The sequence below is a fragment of the Conger conger genome, chromosome 1 (genome assembly GCF_963514075.1).
Source record: "Conger conger chromosome 1, fConCon1.1, whole genome shotgun sequence".
NCBI lineage: Eukaryota > Metazoa > Chordata > Actinopteri > Anguilliformes > Congridae > Conger > Conger conger.
The window spans coordinates 54,165,494-54,182,475 of NC_083760.1; the positions used below are offsets into that span (position 1 = coordinate 54,165,494).

A 16,982-nucleotide genomic window follows, 5' to 3' on the forward strand; every position below is an offset into this window, starting at 1 on the left:
GGCCGTAAGAGCAATAGTCCCCTGAATGTTCGTTCTTCCACACGGCTCAGAGAGCCGGAAAGTGCCGGCTCCCTGCTGCAGCCATCAAATCTGTTTGAGTTCACAAAAATGGATCTGAGAATTCACAGAACTGCTCTGGTGGGCCCTCGTGCAGCTGCCGCAAACGTAATGAACGACGCACATAACAGGCACCGGTTACATCATTCTTCCGGCCTTATTTTTCAAGGTAACAATGTAAGTGGAAATAATTTAACATTAGCGTAATATGCGTGAACACACTACGGATGAGAAAAGATGTGTATTCATTGTATGTTATTCACAAACTTGAACCAATAAAAACACAGAGGCAGTTTAGTAAAAGTGTAGATCTTAATTATAGCTAGGCCACCCTCCCCCACAAAAAAGAAGCTTGCTCAATTTTGTTATTTACAGTTAGACTGAATAGAGAATTTATGCCACGGCCAGTGTTGTTCAAAGGATTCAGCTCACATACAGTACTACTTCTATCCATCCATCAAGCTTCATAATTCAAAAGACTGCCTTCCCCAGTTCCATAAATATGCATTATTGTTCCGCCTAGTCTTTACTCCCTCACAGAGTCTTGGTCTGCGCAAGCATATCCTGGACCTGGGCCATGGAATGCCTGACCTCCTAAAACATAAAACAGAATCCAAAGAGATAGGAAATCCCACACAGGGGAGGGTCTACGACCCGATAGCACTCATGCGATGTTACAATTCATGCAACGTGCAGCATACTCGCAATGGGCAGGACATTTTGAGGATATGGGGAGACAACCATGTCCCCTTTTCAGGGATTCCCCGAGTCAGCGTTTCAGGCCACTCTCAACCATCCTGACGGTTCCCATACAATTCAGTTGGCCTCACTCAATGCGTAAAATTAAAACAGTTGAATGAAACTTCTGTAACTGAAGGCTCAAACGTTTTTGCCTTACACCAATGAATTGGTATTGTAAACTGATGTCTACACTTTTTTTTACTCTAAAATCCCCCCAGAGACATACACATTAATTTGAAAGGAAGTAATTGTATGATTCAGCACAGACATGGTGCGGATGAAGGTGGAGGATTGGAGGTCTGGGGTGGACTGAGGCGTTGGTTCGGGGCCCAGGGTTGACCAGGCTGCACAAACTCAGTGACCTAGCGCACTATCCAAGCTGAAAATATGAAAGGGCACTCATTAAATACTCACTTTATATCTTGTATTTGTAATTTATAGTAAATTAATTCAAATTTCTATTGTAATTGTATTTGTATTACTGTAGCTTTAGAACATTCTAGTTGAAGGTGGTACACTGGTAGCTGCACCCAGGTCCAGCAAGCTTTTGTTCTGCTTCTTCATCAGCATATAATACCATTGATGAAGACACAATACCAAAATGTCTTGCTTCTCTAAGTTACAAAATTGTGTCATTAACTCCTGGTAATTTGTGAAAAGTAAAAAAGCAAGGCTTGTCACGTTTCAGGTCTGTCTCACCATGTTTTATGTTGATTTATGTTTTTTCATGTTGTCTTAGTCACGTAGTGTCTTATCATGTATTATGTTAGTCTAGGTTCGTCATGTTGTTTAGTTTATTTCTTGTTACGATTTATTTTCTCATCATGTCTAGTTATGTTTCGTTACGATTATATTACCTGGCTATGTTGAGTGATTATCGTCTTAGTTTCGCTTTGTGTTATGTTTCGATTTATGTTTATTGTTACGTTAACTGGTCATTGTTATGCATACACTTTTAGATGTTTTTCCGCAAACCTTGCGTTCCGCCTTTTCTCTCTCTCTCTCTCTCTCTCGTTCTGTCCTTCACTCCCCTAATGTTTCTATTTGTCTATTTACTAAAACTACTAACGCTAGATCAGGATTGGGTAGAAACTAACAAGACTAATCATGTGTTCATGTTACCTTACGTTTCTCGTGCATGTCATTTACTAATTTACTAATGCTAGGGCAGGATAGGTTTATTACTAACGATTACTAATCTCCTTGTTAAACTTGTCATCCATCGCACCTGTTTTCCATTTCCTTGCTACGCTCTAACTAATTGTCTACACCTGTCTACACCTGCATTTATAGCCCAGTCGCGCAACTGTTCACTGCGAAATTGTCTGCCTCTGTTTACCACGCAACTCTTGAGCATTATTTACTGTTTGATTACACGTTACGATCCACGCCTGTTTACCGACCATTGTTTATTGATTTCTGTTTTGTGACCATCGTTTGTTTTTGACTTCGTCCTTGCCTACCGTTTTTGTACTTTTGCTTCGCTGATTGTTTCATGGTTTCGACTCCCGCTTCGTCCACGACTACGCCTCTGCCTGCCGTCCGTCTGTTCATCTGCCCCGCTGACAGCTCTCCTGCTACCGGACCTCCCTGCACGTCTACCGACTACGAGTTTGCCTCTTCCCTCGGCACCGTGCTTTTTGTTTGTTTACTTTTTGTTTGGCTGGATCTACGTGTATGGACTTTGCTGGTGTTGACTACTCTCCTGGGATTCGTCCCGAATAAAGCCCTGAGGGGTCTTTATATTACTATTGTTTCTGAGTCGTGCATTTTGGGTCCAACCCCCACGCACCCGTCTCAAGGCTGGATGGAATAGAAAAGAATGAAGTTGCCTCAGTAGCTATGGTCAAGCCCAGAGATTTATTCCTTTATGATGATATTCCTTGTCAGCATAGGCCATGCTGTTTTGACAGCATATAATCATTATTAGTATGTGCGATTAACAAAGTACAGCAGACAGACCAAAGGACTTTTGTAGGAGCTGATGGACTCTAGAAAAGTATGGAATCAAGTGAGCTGTATATTTGAGTAAGTGTGAACATATTGCATTGCACGGAGAGCCAGACTTACTGAATAGCACATAGACACACATGACAGCGCTCAATAAAAGCAGCTCAATGTCTGACAGCAACAAACCCACGCTTTCTGTCTACCTTACTGACACCTCTTTGAACAATGCGTTTATATCTTTCTGCAGCCTCTGCGCTGTGTGAAAAGAGCTCTGTTATATTGCTTTCTATTCATTCACGGTATTACTTGTCCATCTGATAACAAGAGCCAAAGCTCCATGTGAAATGCAACTCATTGTGGCAAAAAGGGTGACTTTTAATTTGCCAAAAATAACACATGCCCACCTCCACAAACCTGTGGGTGCCGGGCAAAGAAAGTAGCCAAAGAAAAGACAAACATTTGGGTGCAAACATTGGTTCAGCTTCCAAAAGGTTACTTTTTATTTCTGTTCATTGGCAAGCAAGGAGCAGGCTAACACAAAGTCTGAATCTGCATGAGCTTTGTCAAGTAAACCTGCAAAAAGCCAAATAGACTCTGACTTCAGATATTCCAGAAATTTCTGAACACAAAAGAGGGGAATTTTGACATGGTGACAGGAAATAGGCCTCCCAGAAATTGCAGATTGGGACCTACAGTGAGATCAGGGGTCCTCAACCCTGACAAGAGCTGCAGTATGCTGGTTGTCATTGTTACCTCTTGTAGAAGGTGGTGTAGCTTGCAGTGTGCAGAATGTTCACTAACTACATTAAGTGCACTTAATAAGCCATCTTGCATTCTTCTGAATTTTGTTCTTAATACAAATTCCTATGAAAAATCAATGTGAGATTCATAAAACATGCTCAGACCTTTCATTTCAAATGTATCCCAGGTGGATCAGATGATAAATGCCAATTGCTTATGAATTGGACACATGTCTCTGTTCATGTTGATTCACATAAGGAAACACCCCAGCAATCCCACAGCAAGCATTCCGACTGCAGGCTTGTGTGCAAACATGAAATTCATTGCTCTATGCAAACGTATTACCAGGTCCCTAAAGACACATTCTCTCCTCCAGGTACGATTAGTCAAGTAATCCAATACAGCAAATACACCACTGCAAAGTGTTGGGTTTGGGGTGAGCTTGTGGGACATGAATATATAGTTACCAATTAACATTATCATCATTCACTTTCAGTCAATCAATACACTAAATTAATCACATGTATTTACAAGGTTATTATTATAAAATTAGATACAATTTTTGAACAATCTAAACTGAGGTTTTGTACTGTACTGTTGTTTTAGTTTTGAGCCTTTTTGGAAATTTTTTAAAGAGGTTTTTGCTAGCTTGAACTGAACCTTAGCCCTGTTCGGACAGGATTAGTTTGCCGAATGACATCTAGTATTAAAAATAAGCCCTGTGTAGAGTTCTATATTGTGTAATTATACGGGCTGTGGCAGCTATTTACAAAGAAGTACAGTTGCATATTTTCGGCCATGGCAGCTATTGTTTGTTTTTTTCTATTGTTTTGTTGTAATGGTCATGGTTGATACTAGGTCCCTACACGGTTAGAATTTATAGTCTGGTAGCCTATTTGGTTGTTATCCGCTTGGTTGGTCGTGTTATTGTGTGCGTCTGCTGCGCCATGGCATATGGGCCGGTCATCTATTTACACACAATTTATCATATGGAGCAGTGTCCCAATGTCCAGTGGGCTTGCCAGAATTCAAAAACTCATGTTAAAAAATGTTTTAAAAAAGGCCCCGATAGTGTGGATTTGACGTTTTAAGGAACCAGAACAGCTTTCGAAACAGGTTTCAATGCTAGTGTGTACATTACATTACATTCAGGGCATTTGGCAGACACTCTTATCCAGAGATACAGTTGATTAGACACTACCCCCCTGGAGCAATGCAGGGTTAAGCACCTTGCTCAAGGGCCCAACAGCTGTGTGGATGTTTTTGCGGCTACACCGGGGATCGAACCACCGACCTTGCGGGTCCCAGTCACGCACCTTAACCAGTACGCTACAGGATGCCCCGAAGATGATGCCTACGACCAGAGGCCTAAGACTAGAAACCCTGCACCCTAATAAAAATTCAGTTAGTTAGTCAGCTGGTTAGTTTGAGGTTAGTTAGTGCAGTAATAACCAATAGCCTAATTATATTTTGAATATTATAATCGTACTGATAAATATTTGTATTTAATATGAGGTATGTAATTAGATTCTGAAAAGGTGCACTTAAATTTGTGTGTGCAGGTGCTAATTGTAATCCAACACTATATCAGCCCAGAGGAGCGAGTAACTCCACAACCCACAATGTTCCAGAGGTTCCTACACAAAGAGGGATAATCAAGAAAACCAAGCTCTTCCAGATTGACAGTCGCATGGCTTGTGCAGGTTTCTCACCTCATTGTAAAACTCCCACACCTTCCTGCATAGCATTCTGCTGACCTCTCTTTTATTTGCTGCTGACAACTGGCAATCATGGTCAGACGCTTACAAGCCGGAGGCAATGAGGGGGAATGGAGCCATCTTACAGGAAAGTGTCTGTCCTCAGTGATTGCTCCCCTCATAACATCATGATCATCATCAACATCACCAAGTTCCCACTAATATATATTTACTTCATTATGAATATAAAAAATGATGTAGTGAAATTAATGTAGGGACAAAGGGAGATATTGTCAAAATGATGCCCTGGCACAATTGCATTATTCCCCAAATCATGTTGTTGTGATAGCAATGTCAAATAATAACAATTATTATTATTATAGTCGTTTGTTGATATTATTAGTATCAGTAGTTTTTCTCATTTAAACAATCTCAAAATGCCTTACATTCAAACAGATGGCGATATGGCAATTTGCAATCAAAGCACTTGCAACCAAACACATTGGCATCAGAATCACATACTACAAATCCAGCCAAACACCATTCAGAGGAGCCATGCTTTCATGCCAGCCTTGCTGTAGACACTGTAGATGGGTGTCTGAGAGCGATTCAGGTAATCCTGCAGTGCATTCCAGAGGCTGCGGCAATAACAGAGAATGCACAATGTCCTGAAAATAGACCGATGTGGAATGGCACAAGACTTTTGGTCTTTGGGGATTCTCTACTGTGCAGGGAGCAAGTGAAGATGTGTTCATTTTTTTGTATATCAAGTTATACAGTTCTGCGCAAAAGTTTTAGGCAGGTGTGAAAAAATGCTGTAAAGCAAGAATGCTTTCAAAAATAGAAATATTAATGGATTATTTTTTATCAATTAACAAAATGCAAAGTGAGTGTCTGCCAAATGCCAATAATGTAATGTAATGTAATGTCTGCAGGCAACAGTAAAGCATGGTGGAGGTTCCTTGCGAGTTTGGGGCAGCATTTCTGCAAATGGATTTGGGGATTTGGTCAGTATTAATGGTCTCCTCAATGCTGAGAAATACAGGCAGATATCCATCATGCAATACCATCAGTGAGGCATCTGATTGGCCCCAAATTTATTCTGCAGCAGGACAATGACCCCAAACATACAGCCAATGTCATTAAGAACTATCTTCAGCGTAAAGAAGAACAAGGAGTCCTGGAAGTGATGGTATGGCCCCCACAGGGCCCTGATCTCAACATCATTGAGTCTGTCTGGGAAGTGACAAGCATTTGAGGCTGCCTAAATCCACAGAAGAACTGTGGCTAGGACTCCAAGATGTTTGGAACAACCTACCTCCGGAGTTCCTTCAAAAACTGTGTGCAAGTATACCTAGAAGAACTGATGCTGTTTTGAATGCAAATGGTGGTCACACCGAATATTGATTTGATTTAGATTTTTCTTCTGTTCATTCACTTCTTCTGTTCATGTATTTTGTTAATTGATAAAAAATAAACAATTAACATTTCTATTTTTGAAAGCATTCTTATTTTACAGCATTTTTTCACACCTGCTTAAGACTTTTTCTCAGCACTGTAGAAGGGTTAAACATTCAATTCTGATAGCAGCAGAGGAAAAGAGAGGATTTATTTTTCATAATATCTCTTTGGTTTTTCCACTATTATATTATAGATAATTAAGCTTCATCCACAGCCTAATCTCTGCAAAACAAAAAAACAAGTTCACGTGTGTAGCCGTGACGCTGGGGCAGAGTTTAAACAGGTGATTAGCACCATACTGTAATGTACTATTGAATATATAGTATATTCAATTTACAGTATTATGTTTGGCATGCAGATGAGGTGATTCATATAAAGCATAATTAACAATTACAGTATGCTGTATATAGATTATGGAAACACAAAAGTTTCAGAACATTTTTTTCCTGCAGTAGACTATGAAGACCAAAATGCCCAATAGCACCCATTGTAAAACCTGCTGGTTGTCAGAAGCTTCTCGAAATGTATAAAATATTTTTCATTGCACACATGAACTATCTGGGTTAACAGAAAAAATACACTATGACTGAAATAATATCAAAACGCCCCAGAGACAGAGCTATGTTACACACGCAATCGTACAGAGTACATATGGTCCAATTAGGACCATGTGTTTTCCACAAGAGTTGATTTAACACGGAACGTTATACTTGTTAAAGCAAAAAAAATGTTAATGAATCAAAAGCAAATTTGGGGCAAAAGGAGCTTCGCCCCATCGACTGCATTGATGCTGAAACACCAAGCCCAGATGTACGCATTTCACTGCATCCCCATGTTGGCTTCAATGCATACCTAAAGATCAAGCGTGCACATAATCACTGCCCTCGTTCTGTTCCCCAGTGGAAGTAGCATAGATATAAATGCCTACTCTTCCCTGTTTTTTTTTCTTGTTCTCCCTCCCAATTACCAGCTGCTGCTACATCGTTACCGCCCATGCATTGTGTCACAGAGTACAGTACGGTATAATAAGGTATTCCTTTCAGACCAAAGACATATCTTCTGCAGATGACTGGGTTCACATGGCAGCTCAGCAATATGGAATATAATGTTTCATTATCACCGCCACGAAAATGCTACTGAGAATAGCATTAATGTACATTCTGTGGTGTATGTGACTATACGGAAATACATTTGGTGGGTTTACTCAGTTTGGTGTAGTTGTTCTAATGGGGTTTTGTATCCAGTGGCAAAATGTAAGTAAGTAAGTTTTAATCGCAGCAAACACTATACGAGAAACATGTGAACAAATCTTTCTATCAGTGTTAATATGTAAAGAAAAAGTTGCCCAAACTTTCCAAAGTTTGTGATTTGAGAGATAAAAATAAGCAACACAGGACTCAGGAGTGACTGTTCAGGTTGATATTCTGAGGAGCATAACTGTGACCATTTGATAATGCCGATTCCATATGCTACTGTAAGTACAGTGGTGACCCTGCAGGAATGCTTAAAGAAGCACTGTCACGCTTTTTTCAGTTGGGCTTATTTGGATTACATGCCTAAATTATGTGTCTAGGCATTTTTTAAATCACTGTCAGTGTTGCCATTTCTTAAATATGGGGAAAAACTCCAAAGGGCAAACACAGTGACGTCACTGGACGTATTTAGCTTGAATCTCCAGCCTGTTTCCCAGAAGGTAATTGGTGCTCAAACTCCCTTGAATGCACAGACTGGTTTATGGACGGCCACCCATCCCAGCAATCACATGACACTCCCATGAAAAATATTGTAACGTTAGCATACAAATATCACGGAACCTAACTTGCCTAGCCTGAGCGATATGATGGACAGCTCTTTTACTGTGCTCCTTTAATAGTAAGTGAATCAAGACAGACTACCATTTATGGGGTATTAAAAAAAACCCTACTTGGCACAAAGTACACATAAGACTTGCTGTAAATATGCTACACGAAAGAGGCCTTGCACTGTACTTATCCAACACATGCCCCTTGGTGAAAGCCCCCTAGTGGGCATGACGCTGGCGCTATGAGACTGCTCAACTCAGACATTCAGTGCTCCTGCAACCAAACTATGAGGAAGCAACAAACTACTTATTTTATTTTCATTACTAAACACTATAAGTTATTCAAATACATTAAATTACATACAGAAAACATAGAAGAGTGAATGATGTTTCAGTAGTGTATGTGTACCACAGTATGTCACATTTCTTTTTTTCATCTTTAAAGTGATAGTGAATTGGTTTTTAGACCCCTTGCTATTTTGAAATCCTATACTGATGAAAGATTGTAGCTCCCATTTAGAAATGATGCAGAAGTTTCATGAGTCAAAACAGTGGATCTGTAGGACAATATATGCTTATTTAATGAAGTGCAGCAATGCACAATTTCACCATTTGGATAGATTTGGAGACACTAAGGGACACCAGGGTACACTGCTTACATTTTGCTTTATAGATCTTTAGTAGTTCTATCACCCTCAGTTTTTGATTCAGATAATGTATACGGTTATCTCCTACTGTAGCTCTCCATATTTCATTACAAAATAAACAACTTAAAGTATTTTTTGCATTTTTTCCTACTTAGTTTCTTAGTTTCTCAACTCTCTATGATGCTCACCTCTGGTGTTATAAAGCCTTAAAACTAGAACACTGCAAACTTGGCCTTGGGTTGCCAGATTTGGAGTCTGTGCAAGGTTTTCATTTTTAAGCTGAGCCACTCAAGAGCTCTTTAAACACTTTCTCAATGTTAAAATGTTTCAATATCAGCAAGGATATTGCAATACAGTTAAGGGGTCACCTGCAGAAACCAAAATCTCTCAGAATCTGTCAAAATACACCCTAATGGTGCTATGCAGTCAGCCACATCATGTATAAACACTGAGGCAGTTTTGTGAATTCAGGTGTTGCCTTAGCCTTCTACCCTGTGAATTTATTTTGCGCTTAAGAGAATTCCTTCTAATCTGAATCTATGATGCCGGACGGATTGTAAGAGTGATATATATAACCTGTCAATATACCTATTATTTTTGTAAAACTAAGCCTGTTATTGCATCGTTTTTTCCCAAGCTAATGCAATGCAGGCAATATTCTGACAGGATCATATTATGCTTTGCAGTTCTTTTTGGCCTTGTTTATATATCAACATAACTTAAGATCACTGAAACGTACACACATTTTCATTACTTAGTCAGCATTCGCCTGTTCCCCGAAGCCATTTGAATTTAAACGAAAGCATTTAAGCATGCCTTCATTTTTTCTCCCCCAAGTGATTCCAGCAGAAAAGTATTATAGTCTCCTATTTTAAATCTCTCATTTTAAACCGATACCGACTTGTGCTCTTTGCAATACATACGCGATACATACAGGCCAGTTGTAAAAATTATTTTTTTGTTACAAAATATGCAACATTCATAATAGTTGCATTTCACTGGATGAGAGTGACATGTAAATCAGCTTGCTATTTGTGTAGCCTCAAGTGTATGGGTCTCAACAATGTGAACAGGACATGTAATTCAATTTCTTTTCACAGAGAAATAACCGAATGAAATGGTATTGCCTGCCCTGAGTTGTCCACATGCCCACGCTTTCAAACACGCAGATGCCACTGTTTGGTCCAAGTACTAGAATGGTTCACAATTTCAAGCGAGCTAACTGGCTCATCTCTAAACATCTTAGGTCTTAAAATAGTGATCTGTGATCCTCACCCACCAGTGCTTGGAGATGAATTAGTTTGGAAATTAATGTCTGTATAGAAAGGATCAATGGCTCAGTCCTTCTACATTTAAGTTATTTTGTTCTCTCTTGTCAGGATTTCAGAGGGTAAATTCTTGACAGCTGTGAAAAGCTAACATCAAAGAGGGAGAGAGATTGCGGGAATCACATTCAGACGGTAACATCCACTGGAATACCTCAGGTTTATGCACACACACTCACGCGCTATATCAAACACACAGACACAAGCACAGACACAAATTCCTCTGGCTCTAACACACATGAATTGAAAATATGTCAATTTGCTTATGCTAATGTAATGAAAGCACTACCAGGGATTGACCTAAATCAGGAGACATCTTTCCCCACCTGCTTTCCTGGCTCTCTAAATAAACATGCCCATTTCTAGATGTAAACAGGAAACTCCTTCCTCATCTATCATACAGCTCTGTTGACACCTTCTATTACTTCATAAGCTTTTAGACAACTGTAACCTCAGCCATCGGACAATTCCATCCTTCTCACCCTGCTCCCCTCGCCCCACCCACAACCAAACAGAGGCTGCCCTGGTGTAAAATCCAGCTATGACAAGCTTGAAATTACCAGCTACCAGCTGTTTCAAAACATAGCTAGAGCTGGTCTGAACTGGTAAACCAGGTACCAGCTGTTTTAAAACCTAGCTTCAGCTGGTCAAATCATGTTGAGCATGGAATTGGTCTGAACTGGTCTGTGCTGTTTAAAACCTAGCAAATTGAGCCCAACAGTTGAAATAAACACAAAAACCTAGTTTGATACGTAGTGTGTTGCCTTCTTATTGCCTCCCAAATTACTAGCCTTTTATCCACTAATATGAAAAATCTGTGAGCCTAAGGTACAGTAAATGAAAGTTTTGTGCCTGCATGGGAAAGTGCCACCAGAATCATTCACAAAGATATCTCGGAAATTAAAATGTTTGTGTATTTTCGTACATTTTATGCAGTTACAGAGGGTCGAAATAACACTGCACAACACATTTGTATGCCAAGTTGGTACAGAATGTCGCATAGCGTTATGTTTATTGGATGTTTACTATTTCATCCCACCAAATTAGAAAATTAGAAAAATCATACAGTATCAATATAAAAAAGAGTTGACTGGTTTTTAAGAGATGCCAAACACTGAATGGGATCAAATTAACCCTCCCCAAACATAATAGGAGGGTTAATACACCTCATCGGTAATTAATCTCTCCATCACAACCGAGAAAGACTCTCTTTGTTAAATGATGGAAATTATCCAGCAGATGGTGGGTGTGATGCCTTAATGAATTCAACCTGGATGGATAGTCTACCGGCGCATTCATAATTACACTACGAAGAGGGAAATGGCGAGACAAAGATCCATCACAGCAATGTTTGGGTACATCGCTTCTTCGTCCTCAACCCAACTGCTACTCGCCGAGAGTTAGCGTCGTCGTTCATTCCGCTTGTGTCCGCACCGTGCAGTAAACAGCTCTGACAGCCACATCAGTAATTTAAGCACAATCACAACCCCATTTAACAGATGAGCAATTTACTGAAATAACTCAATCTCGGATGGCGTCGCACCGTTCGAAAAGGTTAATAACGGAGAGAGTCTGACGGCATGCCTGCCACTTTCATTTGAATGGGCTGAGAGATCCTCCTCCCATCAGACCCCCCAAGGCCGTAAATTGGATTTTGTTCATATCTCCAGGTAGGGCTGGGGCCAGGACAAGAACGGTCATTACTGCTCTGTTAAATATGTATGACGCAGCCCTACATCATTTTGTGAGGCTGAACTGGAGGCAGAGGGGGAGCTCCAGTCACATTGTCAGCGCATGACCATTACATCTCGGTGATTTACAGAGGTGCCCATTTGCATAAGGCTAACCGTAATTCATGAATTTGCTTCTCTTGCTCGCTATAATCAGAGAACTTTATTTGGAACTTTTTTTTCTTCTTTTTCAGCTTTATCGGACAGTACAGTGTAGAGAGACAGGAACAGCGGGAGCGTGGGAGAGGGAAAGACATGTGACTAATGTCAGGTGGCCGGATGCGGACAGTGCTTTATAGGCCAACATATTCACTTTATTTGTTTTTGTCAGCTCATTACATGTAACTGCACGTGCAATGCTGGGTAATTTTATTTTATCCATCTTTTTATTCCTGGTAAGTTCACTAAAAATTCAGTTCTCATTTCACCTGGATGACCTGGAGGGACTCAAACTGGGTAAGCAAAGCAAAGGCATTGTCCAGATGTCCAAAACCAGTGTCTGAATGATACCAAAGATTCATCTTTGATTGATAATCTTTAAGGAACGTTAACTGTGCTTTTGTATGCAAAACGTCTGTTGTTCTGTGACAGAACTTGACAGTATTTAACACTAAATGTGTTATGAGACCTTTTAAGGAATCTTGAGGTTCCATCAACCTTGTCTTTTAACCAGATGAGAATGTTAATAGAATGTTCCAGAACATTCTTGAAATGTTTGGCTGGGTATATTCGCATAGGCTGGAGTAAAGTGCCCCATTATGTGTGCTTGAGCTGAATGGTGCCTTTCAAAAGTGATCACACAGGTACCCTCACTTATGTGAAAATCAAATGTCAAACAGCTCATAAAATTGTTATATATTCTCATATAATTTTGATACAGTCATCTTTTTCTTAATAGACATGCCAGGGCAAACCTCTTCCTATTTGGGCACCTTGATCATCTGGAATCAAGTTTTAAAGGTACTGTGTATTATGTAATATTGGTAGCATTTTATTTGAAGGATCTCACATGAGAACTATACAACTCCTTCATAGGCACAATATAACACTTTTATAAGCTCCATATAAGCATTCATAACCACTTATGACAATGACTGCAAATAGGCGTATGGTGTAAATGTCAATACTGATGCTGCAAGTGACATGACATACCAAGTGAACTGGCACAAGATCCGTATGTTGATTATTGACATAAGCAATGGTTATGCAGTGCCTATGAATGCACTATGTAGTGCTTATGAAGAGTCATACAGCAAGTAGGAGCCTTTAAATAAAGTGTTACTGTCATTTCTTCATATCATCATTGCCACACAGTGGGCACACAGGAAGTTATTTGTTTTACATATTCAGTGCAGCACAAAACATGGAAGAAGGCAACTGGTTGCAGCCTGTAGGGAAATGTTACTTGAGTTTGGTGAAGAATTATTTGATGAAGAAAAGCCAAAGTTTGAAATCTTTTTTCTCATGTTCTCAGGGTCCTTTGAATGCCATTTAGCAAACCCAAATCAACCAATTGTGTGGCAGCAGTGCAATGCATACAATCATGTAGATACAGGTCAGGAGCTTCAGTTAATGTACAAAATCTATGTGACTTTGACCGTGGAATGATTGTTGGAGGCAAACAGGGTGGTTTGAGTATTTCAGAAACTGCTCCTGGGATTTTCATGCACACTAGTCTCTAAGAATGGTGGCAAAAAAACAAAAAACAAAAAAATACAGTGAGCAGCAGTGCTTTTTGTTTTTCACACCATTCTGAGTAAACTCTAGAGACTGTTGTGCGTGAAAATCCCAAGAGATCAGCAGTTACAGAAATACTCAAACCAGCCCATCTGGCACTACCAATAATGCCATGGTCAAAATCACTGAAATCACATTTTTCATTTCATTTGGTTGATGTGAACATTACCTGAAGTTCCTGACCCGTATCTGCATGATTTTATGCATTGCACTGCTGCCACACAATTGGCTGATTATATAATCGCCAAACTTAAACTAAGTAAGTAGGTGCGCAGTTGTTCCTAATAAAGTGCTCAGTGAGTGTAAGTTGGGCAAGTCCTCATACAGGAGGCTTTGGTCTTATCTTTTGTTTTGTTTTTTTCAGCTATTGTATTTGGTCATAACTTGGGCGACACTGTGGATATTTTAAAGGCTACGTGGGATTTCCAGTGTGCTACAATTACCACCTACCAAAGCCGATGTCACCAAAACGACAAGAACAAGAATGTAACAGATTTAAGAGCAAGGACAGAAACAATATGGTCCTCTACAAACCATGCAGCCACCTATGAGTACACTTTTTTCATAGGAAGGAAGGAAGGAAGGCAGGCAGACAACGGTATAAACGGTATAAAATTCCTCTTATTTATTTTCATTCCACTTCCAATTTTTTATCTTTCATTAGAAGGAGGAGAAGAATCGATGTAGTCTATGTCGGAATATTTTTGAGACATAACTTGACATGAGAAATAAGCTTAATGGCTTTCAGTGTTTAATGGCAAGGTTCTGATGGATACTTCTCATCTCAGTTTCCAGTCCCTGTAATTCCCCAATCCCCGACCTATGCTCCATCCCATGTTCCACCCGAAGTGATTCACCAAACCCTCACCTCATCGTACAGCGGAGTGGGTTTTAGTTTTAGTTTGACTGATCTGCCTCACAGGCACTTTCATCCATATTGACTCATTCAGTTTTACATTGATTTCTACCACTGGATATTTACTAAATTAACTCTGGCCTTGTGCATAGCTTCAGGGCAAAACGGCTCTCTCTCACCTAGAGCTTAAAGCCACAACCATGCAGTAGCAAACTATTCTCCCAAACAACTAATAATAACGCTGCCTCAATCACCTGAGGAACTGGGGTGGGTTTCCCAAAAGCCTCTTAACGCTAAGAACCTCTTTAAATGCATCGTACCATCACTCTTAAAATAAAGTGTGTTTCCTGAACAAATTCGTAACAGAATGTTCCTTCTTAAGTTACAAAGGATCAAGATCACTAGTTCAAAGCAAAGAACCTCTTTAAGAACCCACGGCCCACGCAATACACACGTGTATTAAAGTCCAATTAAATGCGATTAATAAGCATTTAATGAATAAAACCTATTACTGTACCTATATAATTATTTAAATAAGGCCAAAGCAATCCCTGCATTGTGGAGAATTGGCTAAATTTGTATTTAGTATTATATTTAGTTCAAAAAGATATTTGGAATCAAAGTGCTTATAGTTTAATGATAACACAATATGTTCTCACATTTGAGCAGGTCATTCTATAGTGTTGATTGGCTGTGATGGACAAGTTTAAACATAGATTTACAAGAAATGCCTTAGCAGGAATGTATGTTTGTAAAGAAGCTTGTTGTTAAATTCCTTTTCAGAGACAGACAGTGTTGACAACGGTGTTCTGGAAACTCACGTAAGGACAGAGCATTTGTTGCTTAAAAGTAAGAACCTCATAAACACACTAAGATCCAAAGTTATTGGGAAACCCACTCCAGTGCTGTACTACTGTATGGTTTAATAGGCCTAGGAGGCTTTGGTTTGCAGGGGTTTATTTTAGATAATATTTGTTGACATTCAGTGGAAAGCATTGAATGTAAATGGAATGACTGCAAGACATTTGCATTTCCTTTAACAACAAGGGGGAATTATAACCTCCCTCCCCAGCCAATGTTACTGGATATCTTCATGTCTGAAATAGTTCCAATAATTGCTGGGCATTCCATCTTTTCACTGCCCCATCTTTGTAGGCCAATGTTTATTTGAAATGCAAAAGACATAAGGGACCATTGCCTCTCTGTCATGCAGAGATATTTACTACTCAGCTTTGATGTATATTTCAGAATGCAGTTGAAAAGGCTGCGCAGTCTTTAAACTTATTTTTGTATGATGCAAAGTAATTATTGGGACAACCCCTGAGAAAACACCTTTAGTGCATAAGTTCTAAGCTATGTCAGTGCAACTAATGGTTAGATTCATGGGCCAGTAATGCATTCATTTTTAAAGTGGTACAGGACAATGAAAAAGATTTTTAAAAGTCTCTTTTACCACTTTCTGTTTTCCGTATTTCAATTAAAAAAAAAAATATATATATACAATGGATAATATGGTAAATAGAAATTGATTTGTAAATATGCAAGATAAATGACATCATAAAGACATGATATTTATATACACCAACATAAATGACTATCCCTACCAATAAGCAAATGAAAATGGTTGGTTTAAATTGTTAATATTGCAATATTAATTAATTAGTTAATTAATTATACTTTATAGTGTTTAAAAAAAGTAACATCATGGTAATGCTTGTATGAAAACAAATTCACTCTTTTTTAGAAGGAAGTAATAATTTTGAATGGCATTAAATGACATTGGTGTTGTTCAAAAAAACAAGCAGTAGTCTAACTACTACAAAAGCCAAAAAAAAGTACTCCAGCCACTTCGGTGAGCTGAAAATTCCAGACTACAAACAAGATGGGGACATAACCCAGATTTTTCCTCAACAGAAATAGAGGAAATCTGAAAAATGACAATAAATCTAAAGTAAATTGAACCAACCCCCCCAACCCCACCCCCACCTCTCAGGAACCAGAGAACAACACACAAACAAATGGCCCATGAAACATTCTTTGAGTCTGTAGAGAGAAAACACACTCAAAATAGAGGAAGAACATAAAAAAGAATGTAGTCAGATTCCATAAGGAAAGTAAATGTATAGCAATGCATTTCAGCTTGAATATTTCTATATTTGAATCAACTGAATATTTGTCAAATGCATTCTTGAACGAAAATAAAGCAATATTTTGCTACAAATAGATGCTACAGTCGATA

The 16,982-nt window shown here is 39.2% G+C and overlaps 1 protein-coding gene across 1 annotated transcript in view; it reads right to left on the reverse strand.

Annotated features, from left to right (window-relative positions):
- LOC133128091 (G patch domain-containing protein 8) overlaps positions 1–16,982 on the reverse strand; it is a 145,261-nt gene that overhangs the window by 110,038 nt on the left and 18,241 nt on the right. The window lies entirely within an intron of this gene.